Genomic DNA, 8,182 nt, shown 5'->3' with positions numbered 1-8,182 from the left:
TAATAAAAATAAACTAGGAGGCAAAGATACCAGCTCCTATTCAGGATAGAAAGCTGCTGAGACGTCCTGATGTTACTTCATCCTTTGCAAGCAGGAACTGTCTCGCCAGGATCCATCCAGTGGTCATCCTCCAATAACAACAGCTACCCCTTGTCAAACACTCCATGCAGGGCACTGTGTAGACACTTGACAGCCATGACCTCATTTAACACAACCTAAGGAGGTGGCGATCTATTCCCGTTTTAATCCAAGCGGGAACTGAGGCTCAGAGAGGTTGAGTGACTTATCCAAAGTCACACAGCTAGTAAATGGCAGACTTGGGATGAACTCCCTTGTCTCTCTGCCTTCTTATGGCAACAGAACATCCAAGCATAAGATTTTAGGCAACCCGCCTACAACTGCAGGCACCTGGGCAGACAGGTAGTCTCGCTCTTGAATTGCTATTGCACTTAAGTTGTTTTCTTGACATCTGTCCCCAAGGGTGAAATATGTGTGCACCCAGGGCACAGGAATACATCATCTTGTCAGGTCAGGTTTACTCCGGACTACTGAGCTGAATCTTTTTTTTTTTTTTTTTTTTGAGACAGAGTCTCACTGTTTCCCAGGCTGGAGTGCAGTGGCTCGAACTCGGGTCACTGCAAGCTCTGCCCCCCGGGTTCACGCCGTTCTCCTGTCTCAGCCTCCAGAGTAGCTGGGACTACAGGCGCCCGCCACCACGCCCGGCTCATTTTTTGTATTTTTAGTAGAGACGGAGTTTCACCGTGTTAGCCAGGATGGTCTTGATCTCCTGATCTCGTGATCCGCCCGCCTGGGTCTCCCAAAGTGCCGGGATTACAGGCGTGAGCCACCGCGCCCGGCGAGCTGGTTCTTACGCCCAGAGTTTTTCCTACAGATCAGCCTTGGGCCTCATCATTTTAACTGATTTTTGCTAAATTTGTTGGTAAGAGGGTCTTCTTGACTGTGATACAGTGTTTGCATGTCATTAAGGACTGTAAAGACTAAAATAGAGGCCAGGCGCGGTGGCTCACGCCTGTAATCCCAGTATTTTGGGAGACCCAGGCGGGCGGATCACGAACTCAGGAGTTCGAGACCAGCCTGGCCAACACGGTGAAGGCCAGTCTCTACTAAAAATAAAAAAAATTAGCCAGGCGTGGCGGCACGCGCCTGTAATTCCAGCTACTCGGGAGGCTGAGGCAGGAGAATCGCTTGAACCGGGGAGGTGGAGGTTGCAGTGAGCCGAGATCTCACTATTGCAATCTAGCCAGGGTGACTGTGGGAGACTCCGACTCAAAAAAAAAAAAAAAAAAAAAAAAGACTAAAATAGTTCCCGAGTTTTTGACCCTCCACTGCCAAGTGTCTCAAAGTTGTTGGCCATCCGTCTGTCCTTTGGGTGCTGGGTATTTCCCCCTCATAGTTTATATTTACTCTCCCACCTAACTGGGTTACCAAACTCATCATTTATATATTTTTCTAGCCCCTTGCTTTTTTTGTTCTTGTTGTTTAGCTGATTGTCATGGTCTCTACTAATTTTAGTTAAAAAACTGTCACTCCTCCACAGTTGAGGTGCATATGTGTTTCTGTTTTCCCATAATCTTTGTGGCAGTTTTAAATGATTTAACCCGTTAACTCCCTTGAAATCAAGAAGTCTACGGAGCGATGCACGAGTCTCATTTTAACTTATTCCACAGTTATCCATTTTCCCCAGCAGCACTTATGAAATGTTCAAATTCACATTTTGTTGAAGTTTGGGGTTACCCTTCAATCCACAGTTAAGAAGGGGTTTTCTAGCCGGGCGGCAGAGTGATTCATGCCTGTAATCCCAACCACTTTGGAAGGTTGAGGCAGGAGGATCACTTGAGCCCAGGAGTTTGAGACCAGCCTGGGCAATATAGTGAAACCTCATCACTACAAAAAAAGGAAAAATAAATAAAAGCTGAGTGTGGTGCCATGTGCCTGTGGTCTCAGCTACTTGGGAGGCCGAGGTGGAGGATCTCGTGAGCCCTGGAGGTCAAGGCTGCAGTGAGCCATGATCACCAGTCTGCACTCCAACCTGAGCATCAGTGTAAGACCGTGTCTCTTAAAAAAAAAAAAAAAAAAAAAAGGTGTGGGGCTTCCTATTGTGGGGGTCAGCCTATGTGGGGGTGATGGCTGATAGCTTACCAATACTTGTGTTCTGCCTTCTCTTCTTCCACAGCACATGGTGAAAACACATCTCCAGCCCCCTCACCATTGTCAAGTGTTAATTGAGGTAGCCTGTGAGGTGCTTGGCATGTGTGAGTCTGCCGTAAAAGTGAATTCCCTTCCCATTCTTTCCTCTTCTCCCCCTCCTTGGACAGATGCGGCCTGAATCTCCGCTTCTTATTTATTCCAGATTCCTGAGCACTTGGAGAGCCAAGAGAGCCAGGTTACAACTGGTCCCAGCTTCTCCTTCTGGCCTCCACCAGGGACGCTTTCTGCTGGAAGTCCGGCTGCAGGACTTGGCTCTGGTCCACCTGGCAATCCTCAGAGTTTGGCAAAACCTGTTGACTGTTGGCACCTGTTCGTCTTTATACACACACGTAACTCATGTGTCTCCCTTAAACAAAATATTATATGAATTATTTGGGGTTTCCTCATTCTTCCTCCTCTCACCAGGACCCACTAGTGTGTCCCTTCCACCTACCTCACTACCTGAACAGTACCGTCGAAGGGGAAGCCCGTCTCTCCAAACAGTCCCAAGATGTCCACTGACTTCCAGATCATTCCAGTAGGTCAGGGTTCCTTCCACCTGGCCACCTCTGCAGAGGAGGGTGAACATTCCTCCTGGCTCAGGGAGAGCACTTCCTTGGAGAACCCTCTGACACTCACCGTCTTTGCAGTGGGGACCAGGTGGTTGGTTGACCCCTCAGAGCTTCTCTTCTTCACGCGTTAGATGATGGTGAGGCTGAGGGGTGTGATTTGAAGAGCTTCCTTTCCATAATCAAGACCGGGCAGTAGAGAATCCTGTGGCTAAGCAATGAGGCGGATCTGGGTCTAAACCCCAGCTAAGCCGCACAAGACCTCTGCGACCTGAGATGGGGCAAGACATTTGACCCTACTGAGCCTTGACCTCCTCGTCTATGTAGCAACGGGGATGGTACTTACCTCAGTGGGCAAATAAGATAATAATTTAATGTTTTCAGAATGACATACTCAATAAATATTTTTGATCAGCAAGAAAGCAAGGGAAGGCTGGGGGCAGTGGCTCGCGCTTGTAATTCCAGCACTTTGGGAAGCCGAGGTGGGAGGATTGCTTGAGCACAGGAGCTCAAGACTAGCCTGGGCAACATGGCAAGACCCCTTCTCTACCAAAATTAGCCAGGCATGGTGGTGAGCGCCTGCGGTCTTAGCTACTCTGGGATGCTGAGGTGGGAGGTGGGAAGATCACCTGAGCCTGGGAGATTGAGGCTGCAGTAAGCTGTGATGGCACTGCTGCATTCCAGCTTGGGCAACAGGGTAAGACCCTGTCTCAAAAAAAAAAAAAAAAAAAAGAAAGAAAAGAAAAGAAAAGAAAAGAAAGGAAAAAGGAAAGGAGGAAGGGAAGGAAAGAAAGGGAGAAAGGATGATCTCAAGAGCCGCCACCCATTTCCATGAGGCCACTCCTCACTTCCTGGAGAGATGGCTTGCCCTCTACTCTCCGCCTGTCTCCCCTGTTCAGCTTCCATGTGGGTCCTGCCTCTCTCTGACCTGAGTCCTGCTGACACCCACTGGGCCCAGGTGCTGCCTCCGAAGTTCCTCCCTTCTGTAATTTTCTTCCTGGTCTACTCCCTCCTGGTTTCCTGCTGGTTCTCCAGCACTTTGCAACTGACTCTCCTGGCACTCTGCACTTCTTTGTAGTAATCACAATGGTAATTAATTACTTGTACAATTATGTGTTTAATAGCTGTGTCTCCTACCACTAGCCGGTAAACTCCATGAGGATGAGAACTTGTCTGACTTCTTTCCTGCCATTTCTTCAGTGCTTGATACTTAATAAATATTTGTTGGATTAACAGATAATGAGAGGCTACCTGTTTTTCTTCTAAGTCTATGTTCCCTGAGGGCAAGGACTGCTTTATTGTTCCATTTTCCCTGCACCTTACAGAGAACCTGGTACTGAGCGGGCAACACTATTTGCTGAATGAAGTGAATGAATGAATGAATGAATGAAGTGAATGAGTGAATGAATGAATGAAGTGAATGAATGAATGAAGTGAATGAATAAATGAATGAGAGACTGAAGCCCATTTCTCTTCCCCTTTTACCTGTATCACACTTAAGACTGGTTCTCCCCTCACTGTAAATGCTTTCTTGGTCCTAACCAGCCCCTACCTGGAAGCTTCCCTTGACACATAACGATAATAGGTAAGAAGAGAGAGAAATGCCTTCCACATTTGTAGGGAATCCTCATTAGAAAAACAGGATTTTCAGGCTCGGTGCGGTGGCTCATGTCTGTAATTCCAGCACTTTGGGAGGCCAAGTGGGACGGATCACAAGATCAGGAGATTGAGACCATCCAGGTAACACAGTGAAACCCCATCTCTACTAAAAATACAAAAATTAGCCGGGCGTGGTGGCGGGCGCCTGTAGTCCCAGCTACTCAGGAGGCTGAGGCAGGAGAATTGTTTGAACCTGGGAGACGGAGGTTGCAGTGAGCCGAGATCGCACCATTGCACTCCAGCCTGGGTGACAGAGCAAGACTCCGTCTCAAAAAGAAAGAAAGAAAAAAAAGAAAAATAGGATTTTCAAGAAATCTGCATGGACCTCTCCACCCCAGTTCCTGCAGAGGACACACTTACCCGGTCAAAAAGGGTGCCTTCAACAGGACCCACTTTTTCAACACAGGGCAATTTCCTCTCAGTTTTCATCAGAGCCATTAATTGCAAAGTTTCACAACCACACTCGCAGTATTGTGGTGGGCAGTGCTGTGTGCTGGTTAAGAGGGTGGAGGGGTCTTTAAAGTTGCCGTGGGTGCATCACTTAATCTTTTTTACTTTTTCTTACTCATCTGAAAACAGGGACTAATGTCACTGAATTTCTGTTCTGGAATCAGAGGACAACTTACAAGCAATGCATCTATTTAATATGGTTGTGTTTTTTGCCCCAAAGGCCTGTCATTACTTCCAGAGTATAGCTCAGAATCAATGGCATTCTTGAAAGCTATGTCTCAGGGTGGACTGATGTAACTCACATTGCATTTTCTCACAGGCAGTCAGAAAAGTGACGACATCTTCAAAGATCTAGCCTGGTTTAAAGCGGTGACTTTGTGCTGTAAGTGTTAGAAACCAGGCAGAAACCTGCTGAGCACACCCTGGATTTCAGTGAAGGAAGCCAACCGCACGTGAACAGCATTCACGCCGCCACATGTGTTTAATCTAAAGCCAACATCCTGTCCATCAAACATGAGACCAGAAACACTGCTCGCCTTCGCTCAGAAGTCAGAGGGCTTTGCAGGATGACTTTGATGACCAAGGCTTTTTAAATAAAGATACCTGGGAAGATGTAACCTTTTCCCTCTAAGTAAATTTCCCTAGAGCAAATAGTTCCACTGACCTTAGACATGACTTCAGGGCTCTCCTCAGAGCTGAGAGCTATTTAAAAATAAAAGTTACGGAATCTGATTGCTTGAAGACCTCACTAAAGATTTCAAATGTGAGGATCTGGAGGGTAGGAGGGGAGGGAGTCTCTCTTTAATCTCTTTCCTTTTTCTTTTTTTTTCCTTCTGCTAGTCCTTTATTCCCTTCCTTCTTACAAGAGAATCAGAATGAAGAGGAACCCTTTGGGGATAAAAATCCCAGGGGGCTATGAGATCATTGTCCCAAGCACTGTGGAGGAGGGAGAGTCTGTCTTTGCTTTTTTTCTTTTAATAAACTTTAATGAGGTATGATGAGTCTTGACCAATGTACACATTTGTTCACTGTCACCATGACCTTGCTTTTTTTTCTTTTTTGAGACAGAGTCTCACTCTGTTCCCCAGGCTGGAGTGCAGTGGTGCAATCTCAGCTCACTGCAACCTCTGCCTCCCAGGTTCAAGCAATTCTCACGCCTCAGCCTCCCAAATAACTGGGATTACAGGCATGCGCTACCATGCCCGGTTAATCTTTGTATTTTTAGTAGAGACGGGGTTTCACCATGTTGGCCAAGCTGGTCTTGAACTCCTGACCTCAGGTGATCCGCTCACTTTGGCCTCCCAAAGTGCTGGGATTACAGGTGTGAGTCACCGCGCCTGGCTGACCTTGCTTTTTTGACTTTTGCCTTTCTTCCTGGCTGAGCGTGAACAGAGTACTCAGCATCTGTTTTAACTCTGCTTCCTAGAGTCCCCATGCATCCTTGCCTTGCTTGTTCAGGCTGTGAAATAGTCAATGAAGGAGTCCCAATCAGGTGAGATCACCATGCTGCACGCAGACCCTGCTGCGCAAGGGAGGCCCACGGTGCCAGGGAGAGCCTGTCATGAAAACTACTGTTGCATGCTTATTCATTCAACAAATATTTATTGAACTCTTACTAAGGGCCAAGCATTGCTCTAGAAGGAATGTGGATATAGAAGTAGACAGGGGAGGGTGGTGCAGTGGCTCATGCCTGTAAATCCTAGCACTTTGGGAGGCCAAGGCAGGCGGATCACCTGAGGTCAAGAGTTCGAGACCAGCCTGGCCAGCGTGGTGAAACCCCATCCCTACTAAAAATGCAAAAATTAACCGGGCATGGTAGCGCATGCCTGTAATCTCAGCAACTTGGGAGGCTGAGACAGGAGAATCGCTTGAACACGAGAGGCGGAGGTTGTAGTGAGCAGAGATCGCGCCATTGCACTCCAGACTAGGCAACACAGCAAGACTCCGTCTCACCAAAAAAAAAAAAAAAAAAAAAAGAACTAGACAGGGGAAAGACTCCATGCTCTTAAGCTTACATGCTATCTCATGCTTTCATGGGAAGGAAAGGCATAGAGTAACCGTGTGTGATATGCTAGATGGTGAGAAGGGGTGTGGGAAAAATGAACTGGGAAAGGGGAACACGGGAGAAGAAATACATTGCCAATGAGGGTGTTTTAATACTAGTTTGAATTCTTACTTTTCTTCTAGTCTTGCCCTACTCTATGAAACAAGAGGAGGCTCACGAATGTTAGGGGAGCAGGGATCCCTGGTACCATTACCTGCCTTCCTCACCATCTTCTTCTCTGCTGATGTTGAGCTGGGGTTTACTCGAGCCCTGTTTACTTGCCCTGCTCTGATCAGTCCTCTTCTGCTGGATCCTCTGGGATCTGCTCCTCATCAGCTCCTGGGTGCCCTTTGTCTCCCGGTCCCAGCTCTGCAGTCCTGCTCCCCATCCCTGGCCTGAGTTTCACTGGCCTTGTTTTCACATTGAGTGCTTCTGCTGTTACTGGGCAGTTGATTTCTTTCACTGCATTTCCAAGATTGGGCACACGTGGTAAAAACCATGGGACTTTGGGCAAGTTAATCAGACTCTCTGAACCTCAGGTTTCTGCTCTGTAAAATGGGCATCATCACAGTACCTGTCCCAGCTGGTTGTTAGAAGAATCCCAGGAGATAGCAGAGGTAAAGGGTCTGCAGAACTTTGCCCTTAGTTGGTGGTGGGTCAATAGGAGCTGTTGGCATATGAGGGGCAGAGCAGATGGTAGCAATGCAGGGGACAGTGAGGGAGCAGCATGGTGTGGAGGTGCCTCCTGGCTTTGTTTCCCCCTGCCCTCCTTCAAGCCTCCCCCTCCCCCACTCCACCCTTGACTTGCTGTCATTCTGGGCTCCCCTTTCATCATGGAGCTTAGCTCTGTGGAATCTTTGCCTCTGGCCACTCAATGAGAAAACTCTTCAACTGATCTGCTCCCTCCCTCCCTCCCACCTCATAGCCTGAAGAGCTGTCTCTGTTCAAAGGGGAGGATGTCTTCCTTGTCAATCAAGACTCCAGAAGACTGGGGTATCTTGGCTCTTCCTTTATTTCTAATTCCCTGGCTTGCAAGACACCGTTTTTCTCCCTGAGAGTAAGTAGCTTTTAGAACTTCCAGAAACCTTGGTGCTCACTGCCAAACTAGTCAGTAGGTTAAATTCATCCAGAGGACTTTTTTTTGCAGAGAGAATCTCAGTATCTGTGCTTCAATCCCTCCCCCTGGCTGGAACCAAAGCAGGTTTTAATTTCCAAGCCCAGAGAAGCCTGGCTTAGCTGACAAAAATATACT

At 47.7% G+C, this 8,182-nt stretch overlaps 1 long non-coding RNA gene across 1 annotated transcript; it reads left to right on the top strand.

Moving 5' to 3' along the window:
• Positions 1–2,085: 2,085 nt before the first annotated feature.
• On the top strand, positions 2,086–2,593 carry LOC110741464. The gene is made up of 2 exons (XR_002517691.1): positions 2,086–2,273; positions 2,372–2,593. It is a non-coding gene; the product is annotated as an uncharacterized LOC110741464 (long non-coding RNA).
• The last annotated feature ends 5,589 nt before the right edge of the window (positions 2,594–8,182 follow it).

This window comes from Papio anubis, chromosome 13 (assembly GCF_008728515.1).
Source record: "Papio anubis isolate 15944 chromosome 13, Panubis1.0, whole genome shotgun sequence".
In the NCBI taxonomy this organism is placed as follows: domain Eukaryota; kingdom Metazoa; phylum Chordata; class Mammalia; order Primates; family Cercopithecidae; genus Papio; species Papio anubis.
The sequence above is the reverse complement of the archived record's forward strand: the minus strand, read 5'-3'. Positions and strand labels throughout refer to the sequence as shown.